The sequence below is a fragment of the Schistocerca cancellata genome, chromosome 5 (genome assembly GCF_023864275.1).
Source record: "Schistocerca cancellata isolate TAMUIC-IGC-003103 chromosome 5, iqSchCanc2.1, whole genome shotgun sequence".
NCBI lineage: Eukaryota > Metazoa > Arthropoda > Insecta > Orthoptera > Acrididae > Schistocerca > Schistocerca cancellata.
The window spans coordinates 207,988,492-208,005,811 of record NC_064630.1 but is presented as its reverse complement, the minus strand read 5'-3'; positions in this window follow the sequence as shown (position 1 = coordinate 208,005,811).

Sequence of the window (17,320 nt, the reverse complement as noted above, 5' to 3'; positions counted from 1 at the left end):
TGACACTGGCCGTTGTGTCAGACACGCCCTTGACTCTTCGTGCTGACTGACTTCATCCACAAAAAACAAGGGCAAAGTTGAATACACCTTTAGGAACTTCAAGAAAGATCATTTCACAGATATCAGAAAGGGTTTGGGCTGTGCCGAAAAATAATACGTACATGAAGTGAACAACGAGTAAACATCAAGTTTATTGTGAAACTTCAGAAATCAGTAACATAACTTTTCAGGTGGGATCAGAAACGTATGAAGATGAGTGTGTGTTGTGTACTACTCCTGTCTTCGAACAGCATAAAAGATTTTCCCTAGACAGGAGTTCTCGAGAAGATCATGACCACAAATGTTGGCCACGTTTATCAATAATCCACAAAGAGATTGTGAAAGTTCTAGAAGCAACATGGAAAGTCCTAAGTTTGAAAGCAAGTGTTACTGCTGATATGTTGCGTGTGGATAGGAAGGTGTTTGACACATAAGGTGATCTACGTATTTAACAGAGCAGTGTAGGAAAATCTGGTACAATAGTATTTGTAAACAGAAAGAAAGTAAGTTTATTCTGACCTTTCCGAGTGGCCTAAGTAAGGTACCAGTTTTTAAAATAATATTTTTATTACATATGACAATAAGAAGATTTTTCTGTGTGACCCAGAAACCAAGAAGCAATTCATCTATGTATTAGAACTCAGCATATTTCTGACAAGCGAAAATAAATATGTGCACACTTCGTGTACGGCTGTCTTTCACACTGTGTAGTTCACTAAGTCATGCGAGAAAAGACGCTGAAAAACAAGTGAACTGATATATTCGTCAGCTGAAACCAAAGCAGTATTGGAGTACTTACTGACTACTGCTTCGTTCGTTTTTTAGGAAGTGCATAGAGAGTAGTACTGAGAGGAAGATGGTAAGTTGTTTCCTTCACGAATCTTCTCAACTTTGCTGCGACCTAGGCTAACCAATAACGGGACTTAAACTTGGACCAGGACTGGCAGTCTCCCAACTACTCGTGAGTCAACAAGATGGGTTAGCTCCGCCATTCAGGGTAGACGGCAACGTCTGGCCCACAAGTAAGTCACGCGATCACAGCATAAAACGTAAAATAAGAGAGTACTTGGGAGGGGGCCTTAGGACTTTTCGATCGTGACCTGTTAATGGAACAATTCCAATATTCACCTCATTGGACGTAGGAAGCCATAAAATTAAAAAAATACGAATGTCCATCTCGTTCCTTCCGGTTACGATTCTGCTGGTTCAGCTGCTGTCGCACGTCTGACGTTAAAACTATGTATACAGTGAGGTTTTGTCACTTCAAATATTTTTGAAAGCGAGGGAAGTACTGGCACTACTCTGGAGAGTGTCCTAAAAGGCGACGTCTGGGAAGGTGTTTTCAAGCTACCGAAAATGGATCTGACGAACATAAGCTGAAAGTATTCAGCGTAGATGGAAAATTTAAAGCCCAGTCACTGAAGTAATATACCTTTCATCGTTTGGTTGACCGTGAAATGCAGTGTAATAATGTAGTACGTAGCGAAAATTATCATAGACAATGGACGAAGCAATGACGTCAGCAGTCGTTTCCAGGGAAATCACTCACTGTATTGTCGTAAAACTATAAAAGAGAAAGTGCAGGATATTTTACACTAGAGACTCGCAGGCACAGAGATGGGAGAACAGCATGTAGTAGTGTACACCCAAGCCAAAGAGGACACCGCATCGTCAGCTTATGGTAGTGAACAAGGAAGCCAAGAGGACATCGCGTCAGTGACATACTACTGTCGAAGGAAGCCAAGAGGACATCGCATCGTTGGCGTCTAGTAGTGTACAAGGAAGCCAAGAGGACATCGCATCGTTGGCATCTAGTAGTGTACAAGGAAGCCAAGAGGACATCGCATCGTTGGCGTCTAGTAGTGTACAAGGAAGCCAAGAGGACATCGCATCGTTGGCATCTAGTAGTGTACATGGAAGCCAAGAGGACATCGCATCGTTGGCATCTAGTAGTGTACAAGAAAGCCAAGAGGACGTCGCATCATTGGTATCTAGTAGTGTACAAGGAAGCCAAAAGGACGTCGCATCATTGGTATCTAGTAGTGTACAAGGAAGCCAAGAGGACGTCGCATCATTGGCTTATAGTAGTGTACAAGGAAGCCAAGAGGACGTCGCATCATTGGCTTATAGTAGTGTACAAGGAAGCCAAGAGGACATCGCATCGTTTGCTTCTAGTAGTGTGCAAGGAACGCAAGAGTAATCGCATCGTTGGCTTGTAGTAATACACAAACAAGCTAAGAGGGCATCACGTAGTCACAAAGAGAGAAGACACGATGAAAAAGTCGCAAAAAGCACTAAAGCTAATGCATATGGCAATGTTGAAGCAGTGTGCTGAACTTCCTCAGGTAAGTAAGTACTGATGGTATTTCGCTACATAGGAACTCCCACCTCTGTAAAAACTCATCATCTCATTTCGTGACCCGTTTGCAGATCGACACCACTGCTTTGTATTCGCTGGTTGGAGCTGAGGTGGTGGCATCAAGTCGTGCTAACTTCTGGGGGAAGACGCTGCAACTACGTCACTCGTGGGCAGCCAGGTTTACCGAGAATGCAGGCTGCGACGGCACCGGACGTGTTCGTCGTGGACGGGGCCTCTCGAGTTCCCGGGGATCCTCTGGGAAAATTCCTGATGTCGCTGCTGTTGCTGACGGAGTCTGTCCTTCAGCTCCAATAAACCGAATGTTACCAAGTTTATCAAATAAATGCAATAAAACTGAATACAAAATCTTGAGTTTATTAAAGTTTATCAGTACAGATTCTCTCACGTATTTCAGGTTCTCTGTGCAGATTAATCTGGCGCATTGAGAGTGTGATAAAGGTTAATACTAACGCTTGAGATTTATTGTAGCTGTACTGAATTCAGATCTATGTCACCTATTAAGACTGTCACAAAAAATGTGTGCGAGGGACTGTACAGCACGTATTAAGACTGTCACAAAAAATGTGTGCGAGGGACTGTACAGCAAGCAAGTTTCACACAACGCAAATGTCAATAAGTGTCACGCTGTATTTGGCCCGTTGAACTGATCGTAAACCATCAAAACTTTCATAGGATTACGTGAAAAAAATAAACATCGCCGCTTATATTCTACACTGGAATATGATCGTGCTCTTTCCTCTTAAACATTAAAGCTAAATAAATGTCTAACTTGCGTAAATACAGGCGATGGGTTCGACTTCATTGCTCCAGAAAAGATGAATTGCCAGTATTTTAATACTGAATACCAGCAAGATTGCAGGACCTCACCGACTGACCAACTAGCATCTTAACCCGCTGGCTCAGGAAGATGTATGTCATATTATAGCTCTCTTCAGTGACACATCCCGTACTGTCAACTGACCAGCGACGTGGGAATATGACAAGGTAGTGGTTATTCTGAACACAGGCAAATATCTGCGGCTCCCAAAGAGTTATCTGAGACTCCCAAACAGTTATCGAGCATTCAGCGTCCTGTTGTTGGCTTCAAAACAGGGCGAGAAGCTGTACTTCCAGAGGAGGGACAGTGCTAATGTAATTAATTATTTGTTCATTTGTAGGTACATAGTCCTGTGTCCTGATTGGCATCGAATTCCCCGAACACAGTACCGTAGTATGCCGGTACTTTATCCAGACGAGAACGCCGCTGCTCCTCTCCAGTTTAGCAAATGTTTCCAAGTGATAAACTTTTATATCTGGCCTAAACTTCTTCAGTATAACCTGTTGTGTAGGGGCCCGCATCCTTCCAATTTTTTCTTCCATTTAGTTTAGTTAGTAATCTGCGCACATTTGGTTTTCTTGTCATGATTCGTTCAACTCCTCCATTGTTCAGATCCTGATTATCGACTCTGTGAATTTTTTGTTTGGTATTGGCACTGCTGTGTCCAAGTGCCTGGATGTGGGAATTCTGGGACACTTTGATTATCACAAAAACGAGCATACGCAAGCGAAACACCATACCCCGTGTATCATTTCGCCCAGTCCACGATGCAATTGTGTGGTTAGTGCAGGATACAACAGGCGTAACGGAACTCTGGGAAGTCTTCCACGCCTTCTTCCAGTACGTCTGACGTGTTTCACACTGCGTGTGAGGTTCGTGCAGTCATGGACTGTGCGGCTGGTCCCGGCGGAGGTTCGAGTCTTTTTTTTTTTAGGTTCGTGTGCCACATATACTTAGTTTGCGGCGCACTTACACGATACTACAAAAGTAAAGTAGGTCACAGTTAATGTGCACGTGCTGTTGCCTTTACTTATTATACTATATCATTATTGTTTTGCTGTAATACCATTCTTTAAGAAGGATAGAAAGGGGCGCTCAATGTTCTAAGGTAGAAAGAAATGAACTGTGACGTTTTCACTATATTATATTGAAACCTCAGCAACCACGCTTCAAATAGCGCCTAAAACGTATAAGTTACTGGCATACAGATCTCGCTTTCTTATTGCTATAGCCGCTTTACTACTAACATGATTTCCGGGAACCGATACGTAATTTCATACTATGCAAAGCGCCATCTAGAGTCAGGTACACACTTCGTTGTACTATGCTCAGGCAACCTGCGCAACAGAAAATTTAAACGGATGCATTCTTCCACGTGTCCACGGTTGGGGTCTGATCCTTTGTACTGTATAGAGTACCTCGCAGTGGCTGTAAATCACTTCAAATGTGCAGTAGATGGTTTTTTGCAGAATATTATGCCGATTATCTAGCTTGCTATCTGTTATGCCTCAGAAGCTCTTCTGTTTGAAATGACGTTTCTGTAACATCTGAAATGTTATGTATTTTCTTCTTCTCCTTATACTTCAGTTTTCTTAAACGCTTCCAAGCATTCCTCATAAAATATCGGTGTCGGCTTATAAAGGGAAATCTCGCCGCTTTTAGCAGGTTTCATCAAGTACTGCGTATCAATTTTAGTGAATGCTTGTGGCCGGCCGGAGTGGCCGAGCGGTTAAAGGCGCTACAGTCTGGAACCGCACGACCGCTACGGTCGCAGGTTCGAATCCTGCCTCGGGTATGGATGTGTGTGATATCCTTAGGTTAGTTAGGTTTAAGTAGTTCTAAGTTCTAGGTTCTAAGGTTTAACAGCAGTTGAGTCCCATAGTGCTCAGAGCCATTTTTTTTGAATGCTTGTGTACAAAAGGAAATAACAATTTTGTAAAATAAAGTTACATACTGTCTCTGAAAACGTGCTTTGTGATCTATTACAGAAGTCACTACCTGACAAAAGTACTAATCACCAGAAAACACCATAGGATATCACTGTAACTTTCTACAAGTACACATCTCGGAGGGTACATAATGATTGTAGCTTCTATTCTCTGTGACATTTAGAACGGTAACCAAGGTGCATTAGCGTTCTCCTTGTGTATGTAAGACGCGTGAACAGAGTCAGGTGTTGAGCGATCACTGTGAAGGACTTGTGGGACAGTCAAATGAGCCAGTAGCCCAGTGATGGACTGTATGGAAGAGCAGTCGTAGTAAAAGTTGGGATCGAGCACATATGTCCGCCACAAGGTAGGACCGCGGTATCGTGCACCGAGCACATCGTAGCCCCTTTACATCTGCGTCTGCCGTGCGAGAACAAGTAATGGACCCCGTGCAACATCCAGTGTCATCCCGCCCCACTGATCAGAGACCAGCAGTGGAAGACTAGGGAAATGTCGTCCCAATAGTAGGCTGCCGGTAACACCACGACACAAACGGCTGCGTTTGGAGTGGTGCCCTGACAGGAGAGCGTGGACCGCTGATGAATGGCGTCACACTGTGATCTGCGATGAATCGCGGTGCTTCTCAACCGCATATGAGCATCATTGGTGAATATAGCAGAGACCTGGGGAGATGTCCGTTTCTCCCAACGTTTTAGAGAGGCACATCGGCACTACTCCTGGAGTTGCGGTGTGGGGAGCCTTCGGGTATGACTTGCAGGTAGGGCTAACAGTGACTGAGGGAACTGTGACACCACAACGGTACGTCACGAACAACCTGCATGTTCACGAGTAACCTCTCATTCGAAAGTATCACGATACCATTTTACAACAGGAGAATGCTCATCTAAACATGGCCGTGTCTGTATGACCTTCTATGTGTCGTTGAGGTACTGCCGTGGCCAGCGAGGTCACAGAGCTGATAGAGCATCCGTGCCATCAGCTTGGATGTCAACTCTTTCCCACGGCCAGTATGTAGGATATCAAGGACCTGTTGTGTGGCAGCTTGCCTCAGCAGAGGATACAACCACTGTATGACACCCGTACCAACGGAATTAGAGCATGCATGCAGGATGGAGAGGGTACAACGTCATAACGATAAGTGGACCCATCCTGTCAAGATTTTTGTAAATTTTACTTTTTTTTGTAAACACTGAATTACCATCACACACTCACCCATTATCGGTATCGGCTTCCAGAACAGTGCTCAATTTTTACCGCACACCTCTTGGCCTGTATCAGGCCACCAAGTAGATCCGGCGACACAGGTTTTTTACTTGTGCCGTATGCTCCGATTCTCCCACGGCCCATGAGAGCTTTTTTGCTTTACACAGACCATCCCTTAGTTTAAGGGACCGAGCGAGGGGGCGCTTCGTGAGGACGACGGTTCAGTCCCGCGTCCGTCCATCCTGGTTTAGGTTTTCCGTGATTTCCCTAAATCGCTTCAGACAAATGCCGGTATGGTTCCTTTGCAAGGCCACTTCTGACTTCTTCCCCTGTCCTTCCCTAATCCGGTGAGACCAAGAACTTGCAGTTTGGTCTCTTCCTCCAAACAACCCAACCCAACCCCAAACCAAGGTTAAAGGGTTCAAGAAAGCTTCCGCTTGCTCGCTGTTGAAACAGTCACCGTGATGCTCTTGTACGTTCACCGTAATGTTCATGTGGTTCCACGTCACGTCGGTCTGAAGGAAAATGAGACTGCTGACGCTGCTGCCACGGCTGCAGTCCTCCTATCTCCGCCTCCTACCTCTTCCATTCCTTCGGTTTAACTTTGGAATCGCCAGTGGTCTTCCCATCACCCTGACAAGTTCCGTCGAGCTAAATCTCTCCCGACGGTTTGGTCGACCTGCTCTGGCCGTCTCCTGGTGAGGGAATCATTTAACTCGGTTGTGTGTTGGTCTCTGTCTTTTTAGCCGCCATCATTTGTTAAGTGGTGATTCCCCAGCACTTTCTTTGACCGCTTACGTCCATTGTATGTTTGCCGTCGGAGTTACCGGTCTTTTTAGCGAATGACGCACAGGATTTCGATCGCGTTTTACTTTTCTATTCGTCGAAGCAATATGGCGAAGGACATTTAATCTTTGGTTAGGAACATTCGCTGTCTCTACGGCGTATTTTGTCGACCCTGCTCCACGAGGAAGTCCTTGTTGTTAGCTCTCTGCCCTTCCGTCGATTGGGCTTTACGTACGGTTTCTTTTAATTGCTTTTACCTATTGGTGTTCTAAGATTATGACTTGGGCGCACACCCGTTTCCTCTTCCCTTTATCCCCTTCTGAGCGCTTCAGATTTCTTACCAGGCAGTGTACTGAGAAAACCTTTGCACTGCAAGGTGGGATGTATGTAACGAAAATGATTTTTACTCTTCACATTTGAACGTCTTTAGTGAAGACGAAGTTACTATTTACTACCACGAAAATAAGCGGTTTAGTAGTTGGTAAACAGAGGACAAGTCGCACATTTTTCCATTTCCTTTCAGGGATTTATCATTTTCCAACAATGAGAAAGTTCGAGATCGACTTTCCAAGTGCAAGCACCTCTGCGATATGAGACAACTTGTAGATAAATTTATAACACCAGGGTGATAACGAAGAGACGAATACTCAAGCTGGGAACAAAGAAGTTGAGGATTTGGCTGAGCTGCTGTGGAAAGTGTGCTTATGTCGTCCATGAGGATATCTCAAAACTGTCTAAAATCTTTTCCTTTGGACGGTTATCCGTTCATACTCTCTGAGCTATTTATTTACCGGTGCAGAAGCCTCTGCCAGTGCGAGTATAACAATACTAAGCGATGTGGAATACTCACGGTGATCGTAGTGTAACTTGAATCTGCGATGGTTGTTTCATAAGTAAAAATACTGTTTATCAGCAAACATTCGCATTTCTGAACTTTCAACTACACTAATCAGACCTGGAGAACAGATAGACACACACTCACGAAAAATACGACAGTTGCACTGAAACGTCCCAACTATAAGGGGCAGTCCAATGAAAACCAAATACTAGCCACACTGGGACCATGGAATGGGTCGAGTCAAAAGTAATCACCACACACATTACCATGTTTATCCCACTGGGAGACGAGACGATCAATTCCTGTTTCATAGAGCGCGGTCGGCCGCCGACGCATCCAAACCGTACCCAGTCTTGTACTTTCGCTTCCGACTAAAACGACGCCCACGCAAGTCTTTCTTCCGTCCGCAGAATATGTGACAATCACACGAGTAAAAGAGCTCGGCTGTACAGAGGTACTGCAGTGCTTCCCAGTAAAGTCCCCGTAGCTAAGCTTTAGTCCGATTGGCAGTGTGGTGCGGACGTTATCGTGCAACATGGCGATTCCGTCCGACAGCATTGCGACAGCCCGAGGGCAAACGGCGAAGCCATCATTGGGAACATCCCGGAATTCCCCCGCCAATGTCATCTATAGTTGTTCGTATAGGTTCTGGAAAAGTCATGATTACCTTCTTCCACTGCAGGGACACTACTCATCGCGTTCCTCGAGCGTGGAACCTCTATCAATGCGCAGCGCTATGAAGGCACTTTGAAGAAACGCCAACGCACCATAAAGTCAAAACGTCCAGGAATGCTTTCGGATAAAATCGTCCTGCCACGATAACGCCTCCCACTGCCAACGGAATAAAGGCAGCACATCAGCAACATCATCATTACTACCCGGATCTTTCACAGTGTGGTTTTCATATCTTTGGCGTCCTGATAAAGGACACGCGTGGTTGTCGGTTTCAGTCGGAAGAGGAAGTGCAGGGATGGGTGCCGTTACGGATGTGTCAGCGGCCGATCTCGTTCTACGAAACAGGAAGTGAGCGTCTCCTCTCCCAATGGGGTAAATGTTTTGAGGCGTGCGGTGATTACTTTTGAATGGAACCATAGTTGCTGTTCGGTTTTCATTTGACCTTCGCTCATACATCCGTCGTCGTAAGCTTGTGTGTCTTTTTCGCTGTATTTTCGTGATATGACGAAAGCGTCGGATCGTATACTTCGATCCTGCATTGTACTAATCCTTTGTGACAGTCGCTGGACCACTTTGTTCCTTTTTTAGTGTTCGCACCTCAGTTGGTAGAAACAGATCCCTTACTGGATCAATTTGTTGTCCGTTCGTTTGCCTGTCTGTCTGTCTGACTGTTAAGACGCCCTTTTCGTAGGAACGTGTGGAGGTATCCGGTAGAAATTTATGTCAAATACTAAGGACTACAGTCCCTTCGTGGTGTAAATAATATAAGCTTCTAAGTCAATGCAATCGTAAGACACCGCCATGGATGTAATGTATCTTGGAACTCTCAAACTCACTCAACAAAACCTACACATGAACTATCCATTTACGTGTCTAACTTGATGGTCAAGCGGTAAAGACTGCGCCTGCGAACCGAGAGGTCGCGGGATCGAATCTTAGTCAAACCACGGATAGTCTCCACCTTCCGACGATATGAGGAGTTGCCATAAACAACACGTGGTTCGGATTCCAAGTGCACATCCTTCTTCAGCCGCCCAATATCATCCGTTTGCTTTTGCGGAAGGGGTCGTGGTAGGATAGTTTAGTTCAAAAATGGTTCAAATGGCTCTGAGCACTATGGGATTTAACATCTGAGGTCATCAGTCCCCTAGAACTTAGAACTACTTAAACCTAACTAACCTAAGGACGTCACACACATCCATGCCCGAGGCAGGATTCGAACCTGCAACCGTAGCGGTCCTGCGGTTCCAGACTGAAGCGCCTTGAACCGCTCGGCCACAGCTGCCGGCGATAGTTTAGTGAGGTTAAGTTTTAATATTATTAAATGTTACGCTGATTATGTGTGGGTAACGTGACTTGTATAAAATAAAAAATAATTAAAAAATCAAATCTCGCAGGCCGATTCGAATGGTTTCGGAATCGACACAATCCGGAAGATTCTCTCGCAGCCATTCGCTTTTCTTTACTGGAAGGATTGTTAATGACCCCATAGATGAATATCTAATGTGTGTGTGTGTGTGAATGTAGATATTTCGAGTGGATAGCCGATCTTGCTTAAGCCGCATGGTAGCTACTGTGTTGAGAAATTCATCGTCCAGAAGGGATAGAAACGTGTCTATTGAGAAGCCCCGCTACACATAATCCGCAATACAGAGTGGTATGACCTAAGGCCATAGAAGACAGTCTCCAACGATAGCAGCTGGGCCGAGCTGAGACCTGGCTTTCAGAGAATCATGATGAATTTCACTGACCATAAATGCTGGCTGTAGAAGTTTGCGATACTGTCTGTATAGAATATTTCTGAAATCCCCTGCTATATCCGCAGGACAGGACAGAGAGTTTAATTTGAGGAAAGGGGCCAAAATGAGTGGCTGTCAGTTGCACTCCAACATAATACTTTACCTAAAATTTCTTTAAATCAGGCTGAAGGCCGAAACAATCTCATGCCTTAAGGGCAAAGCAACTTTAATTTAAAATCGGCTAAAAGCCATACATAAACAAACAACAAGGACAAATGAGAAAAGGCAGCACATCAAACGGCGCTCAGAAGTTTCCAAGGGTCGGCCTGGAATTCAAACACTAACGCTCGCTTGGCTGAGACAGGCAGTCAGCCCAACAATTCTCAATCCGACAGCAACCAAACCAACAGACAGTCAATGGACCACACGACAGGATAACTCTGGCTCCAACCGACCATCACGTAATAGGGAGTTCAATGGAGCAACACGAAACATATCGGCGCCCACAACGAATTACACATTCAGCTGTCAACTACACGCCGTGCTCGCTACCCACAACACGACGAGGAAAATACACTGCCTGAATATACGTCAACGGCCAGGGCAGGTAACCGGAACGTTAACGGCCACAAGACAGATGATTCCGCTTTTGCACTTAAATTCAAAAATAATCAAAGTTAAATTAAATCCCACAGGAGGGCGGCTAGAATTTCGCCACTTTGAAAACATACGTTGTTGCTCGCGGGAATGTCCCAACAGCCCACAACGAAATTCAAATTCCACAATGTGAACAGTTGGGGCTAGCTAGTAGATTAAATAAAGACTCAACTTTCGTGTCCGGGGTCAGTGAGCCACGGACCTCGTAGCAATGGGAGCAGCCCCTCATAGTCCGACCGCACGTGGACGCCGCCAGTGGCCCCAGCCAGACACGCGCCCAGAGACTCCGTCGCTGCTCGACGCCAACCGACCAACTGCCCGCACACAGCACAACCGGAAACTATGAGCGCGAGGCCAAGGATAGTACAAGGGTGCGAATATCGATACACGCTGCTGCTGACACTTGGAGAGAGGATAACAGCATAATCGCGATACCTGCGGGAGACTACTCACAGAATAGCAACCAAGGTTTAATGCAAAGCATAACACGAGCCAGCCACGGCTCAATTTCTCTGTTTGCAAAGAACAAGGACGAAACAAGAATAGATCAGCAGTCTGGTCACGGAATTACAAGTAAAGGTTTACCGTGTGTGGGCATTCGTTGAAGTAGTTCTAAGTTCTAGGCGACTGGTAACCTCAGATGTCAAGTCCCATAGTGATTAGAGGCATTTGAACCATTTGGACAGCGAAGTGAGAGTAGTCAGAGTGACAGAGTGGCTGCATGAAAATCGAAATTAAAGTGTGGAAAGCCTGAAAACATACGTAGTGCATTTGCTATTAAAAAGGTGGTTTGATTTATATCTTAGACTCTGTCCAAACGTAAAAGAGGGGGAGATCTTGCCGGTTCTGAAGTAAAACAGCGAAATTTTAAAGAACAGCGAAGAAACGAAACACACCAAGAGCGCGATGCTCCATTGAAGTTCCCAACGAACGAGAACGAACACTGTGACACGCAGAGGATCCGAATAACAACGAAATGAACGAATTGAAGAAAGTTTTGTGACGCAATCTTATGATAAAAGATTGCGAAGTCCAGCCAGCCATGGAAATATCACCCTACGAGAAGCGTGGACGAAGACAAGTAAACAGTACAACCCAGCAAATGAAACATCCCACAACGCCTCGACGAAAGAATATAACAAACGCAAACACGTCGTGATTGGAAAAATGGATAACGTTTACCAGTGTGGCAACGCGAAAAATTTCAGGAGTGAAACAGCAGGAATCTGTTGCATTAATGGAAAAACTCTATTACCGTTACTGGAAGGACCTCAGTAGTAAATTTTACATTATTTCGACTCGTTTGCTGTTCTCTTCGCTTTTGCAAATTCCTGCTCGAAATTCGAGCGCAGTGCCTTTGTTTCACCCTTGACTTCGCGCGTCTCACTTTTGGTATCTTGCATCTCCCCCTTGAGTTCATTATTTGCCTTCCTGACCTTGTTTCGTGTTTCGGTATTGGTCTTCTTGATTTCGTTCCGTGTTTCGCTACTGACCTTTTCGATTTCATTCCGTGTTTCGATACTCACCTTTTTGATTCAGTTACGTGTTTCCGTACTATCCTTTCTGATCTTTGCGGATAGATGTTCAAGATATTAGAGTATCCTTGACACGCCAGCACCTAATACCTAACCGTCATTTTGTTGTTCTCCTCTACACTCATTAAAAAATATAATACAACTATTAGAAGTTGAGCTCCAGTCTTTTAACTGCACGGTAGTTTGTGTTACTGAGCATTGGTGTACAGACACAGAAACCCAGCATGTAGTATTATCATTGTATGAAAGGGCAAACTCTTACTGCAGACTGCGTCAAGGGGTGGAGGATCATGCATTTATATCAGAAAAGGAACACAGTTCAAATCAAGACATGACCTCAGTGTAGTAAGTGAAGACAAACACTTTGAAATATGAGCTATTGAATTAACAGGACTTGATATCACCAAGAAATTAATCATTTTGTGTGTGTATAGATATCCCAGTGCTAGCGTGGACACTTTTTTAATAAATTAACGGAAGTTCTAGATAAAGTCTCAAGTACAAAGGTCAATATAATTCTGTGTGGGGACATTAACACTAATATCATAAATGAATCCAGCAATACCCTCATAAACATCCTTCAAAGTTTTGGCATGTCCCTATTGGTCAACAGTGCAAAACGTGTTACTACAATGTCTGCATCAGTAATTGACCATGTGGCCACAAATATGGACAGGGAAAAATGTGATGTAGCTGTAAAGGATCTCGGGCTATCAGATGATATCTGTCAAATAACAACTGTAAAATCAGGCATCGAATCATTCCCTAAGCAACAAGCCTACAAACGACGTTTATCAGAAATCAAAATAAAAGATTTTTCAAAAGAACTAGAAAAACAAAGCTGGGATGAAGTGTATAAGGAAACCAATTCTCTAAATTCTCAACATTATTTAAATGGAACTTTGAATAGGCATTTCCAAAAGAATGCAAGTCTGTATCAACATCTCACAAAAACAAATTGATAACAGCAGATATTAAGAAGTCCTCACAAACACTTAAGTACCTCAGGTCCACGAAAAAGAATCGCAATGATCCAGAATTTTTAAATTTCTATCATAGGTACAAAAAGATCTATAGGAAGGTGCTGATTGCTGCAAAAAGTCATTTAATGACAAAATAATGTATAATGCAGAGAATAAAAGCAAAGCAGTCTGGGTTGTTATAAAAAAGGAAATGGGGAGAGGTAAACAAACGCAGAATAACATACTATTAAGGGAGGGGGATAAGGTAATAAATGACCCACAGCAGTTAGCAAACTATGTAAACGAGCATTTTTCAAGTATTGCAGAGAAGTTACAGCAAATATTCCCCAAAACAAATATAACTCCTGTAAATAATGTTGCACTAAATACAATGTTGTTACTTCCAACCACAGAGAATGAAGTCAATAAAACAGTTCAGAAGCTAAAAAATAAAAAGTCAATAGGCTTAGATGAAGTACCGCTGCGTGTACTGGAACAATGCATAGAGATTATACAAGGCCCCTTAACAAATATAATCCAGAGCACTTAAAGCAGGGAATAGTTGTACCTTTCCTTAAGAAAGCTAATGCAGAAGACATAGAAAATTACCAGCCCATTTCCCAGCTGTCACCATTCTCAGTAATAATAGAAGCAATTATGAAAGACAGATTAATGAATTACCTGAATAAAGAAAACTAATCCCATGAATTTCAGTTTGAAGAGGAAAAATTAGAATGTTAAATTAAATGTAGATGGGACCTCTATAGACTGTGTAACAAATGCAAAATTTCTAGGAATGAATATTGATTCTCATTTGAAGTGGTGTGAACGCACGAAGGTACTTGCAAACAGAATGTCATCAGCATGTTAGGTCCTTAGCATCCTATTATCATCAGTGTGTAATATGCAGTGACTTTTAGTTACATACTATTCATATGTACACTCAATTATTAGCTATGGCATATTTTTTTGGGGAAGAAATTCACAAAATATGAACACAGTTTTCAAACTCGAGAAAAGAGCCATAAGAATAATAACCAAAAATAGTAGTCGAGCTCTTCAAAACACTGGGGATTTTAACTGCTCTATGAGAATACATTTACTAGTCAGTTGTACAAATCAAAAATAACATTTGTAATTACTGCCCAAACGTCTTTGTCCATGACCATGGAATAAGAGCTAAACTCAAATAATAAAAATAAAACTCAAAACAGCATTTTCTACCAAGTAATGAAACTGTACAATGAACTACCAAAAGAGAGTAAAGAAATTGCAAAAAAATATACTTATTTAAAAAGGCAGCTGAAAAGTGCCTGTTATGCAACACATTTTATACATTGAAGTATTACTTAGATAAAACAGAGCTATGCACAGCACAATACTAACACATCTTCCTCTTTCTGAGTTCAATATCTAACTCATTATAGAGAGATGCTGATTCAATTTTTCAGGATTTTAAATGGGAAGTTGCGGTACAGAAAATGGCCCAGAGATCACTTGTGTGTGTGTGTGTTTGTGTATGTAGTGAGTGAAGTGTTATGAAACGATGTGTGTATAGCGTGTGCAGTGACTGATAGTGAGATATGAGTGAACAGTGTGCCATTACATTATTTAATACGTTTCTTTAAAAGTATTGTACGAGTATACTAGGAGTAAATCTAATGATTGTCTCTAACTAGAAGTCTGTCAATGTATGTGTATACGATTAACTTATCTAAAATTGGTCTTAACTTGTAAATACTTTCACATGTCCTATATCCTTGTAAAAAGAGATCTATGGATGAATGAAGCTATTACTACTACTACTACTTGCTTACAATCTCCTTCCCTCTTCCTTTCCGAAATCTGTATTTATCTCTGCCTGTGTCGAATGGACTGCTGCGTGCTGATATATACGATGGTGGTCCGATGTAACTACGAATTGTAGCCTTCTGTCTGTCTGAGTTCCTGACATCATAATCTTGTATTTTAACAAAGGCCTCTACATGCCTTGGATCTCCATCTTCGCTAGCCAAATGACCGCCCAGCGCCTGTCCAAACTGCTCGTTTTCGCAAAATTCTATCTGATCGAGATTCTCCTCACCAGTTCCAAGATCTGTTTGGAATTCCACTTCGCGGTTATCCCATAGACATTCTTTTCCACCACGTGTGTCTTTCACTACGCGACTGTTGCTAAAACTTTTCTGCTGAGCTGCCATGCCAGCTCTATATCTAGTCAACATACGAATGCTAACACGACCCGTGCAAAAAAACCCTAAAATATCTATTATCTAATCTACAATAAATGTACGAAAGACGCGACAAATTCAACTCTCCACAATTTTCTAGCTACCAATTATTTACAAAAATGCCCCAACCAACAATACAGATGTCATCGTCGTGATAACGTGCAGTCAAGCAAAAATCTTATCATCATGAAATACACACACAAGACTGGACACAAAAGAAAATCAACCAGCGGGTTCGTATGCAATCAGTATAACCTAAAACACTAATACAACTTAATACTACTAAAAATATTATCGCGTGACTTTGGAAGTACTTTGAAGTAAAGTACACCGATAAAAATCTATGAAACCAAATTAGGTGGCCACTTACAACCAATTTACGCACTGAAATTCTGTTGCCTGTCAGAGATGCCTAGGAAAGAATCCTGGCAGGGTCAGCCGTTTCTAACTCTCCTGCGCTCGTTTATTGTGTCTTCCTGATACAAGCTTGATTTTCGCGAGTATTTTTCTATCTCTGAGCTGTGGAGTTTCGAGGTAAACGGGCAGGGAGACCTATCAGTGTTAATATGCGCAACGAAAATGTTAGAGCACAAATTAAAACAATCACATCAGTAGGAGAAGGATCAAGGATAAACTATAACGCAACATGAAGGAAAAATGCTAATGTTCACTATACAATTTATTTTAAATAAAATCCCAGAAATTTACTGACACGAATAAGAAACAGTAAATGTATAGGGGACTCAAACAATTGTGAAATAAGTGGACTTAAGTAATACTGGGAAGGCCCACGCGGTTAGCCGAACGGTCTAACGCACGGCTTTCCGGAATTGGAAGGAGCGCCTGGTCCCCATCACGAATCCGACCGGCGGACTTGTGTAGAGGTCCGGTGAGTTGGCCAGTCTGTGGATGGTTTTTAGGCGGTTTTCCATCTACCTCGGCGAATGTGGACTGGTTCCCTTTATTCCGCCTCAGCTACACTATGTCGGCGATTGCTGCGCAAACAAGTACTCTACATACGCGTACACCACCATTACTCTACCACGCAAACATAGGGGTTACCCTCGTCTGGTGTGAGACGTTCCCTGGGGGAGGGGGGGGGGGGGGTGAGGTCCACCGGGGGCCGAACCGAACACAATAACCCTGGGTTCGGTGTGGGGCGGCTGAGGAGTGAAGTCGACTGCGGTAGTCGTGGGGTTGTGGATCACTGCGGCTGCGGCTGGGACGGAGCCCCTTCGTCGTTTCTAGGTCCCGGTTAACATACAATATAATACAATAGAATACAAAACTAGGAAACTTCTGCTTACTACTGCCCAAGATGGCTAACGCTATCTGAGAAATACACGATATGACGACTTCATCTGTCTTAGCAAAAACTTGAAGAAGCTACTACAATCGACTGATTGGAGTTTTGCGTCACTGGAGTAAACTTTATACGTGATCCCAATAGTTTAATCTCTATCTGCCCTAGGAAGACAATGGCTCTAGCTATATCACCGAAACAAAAGCGTC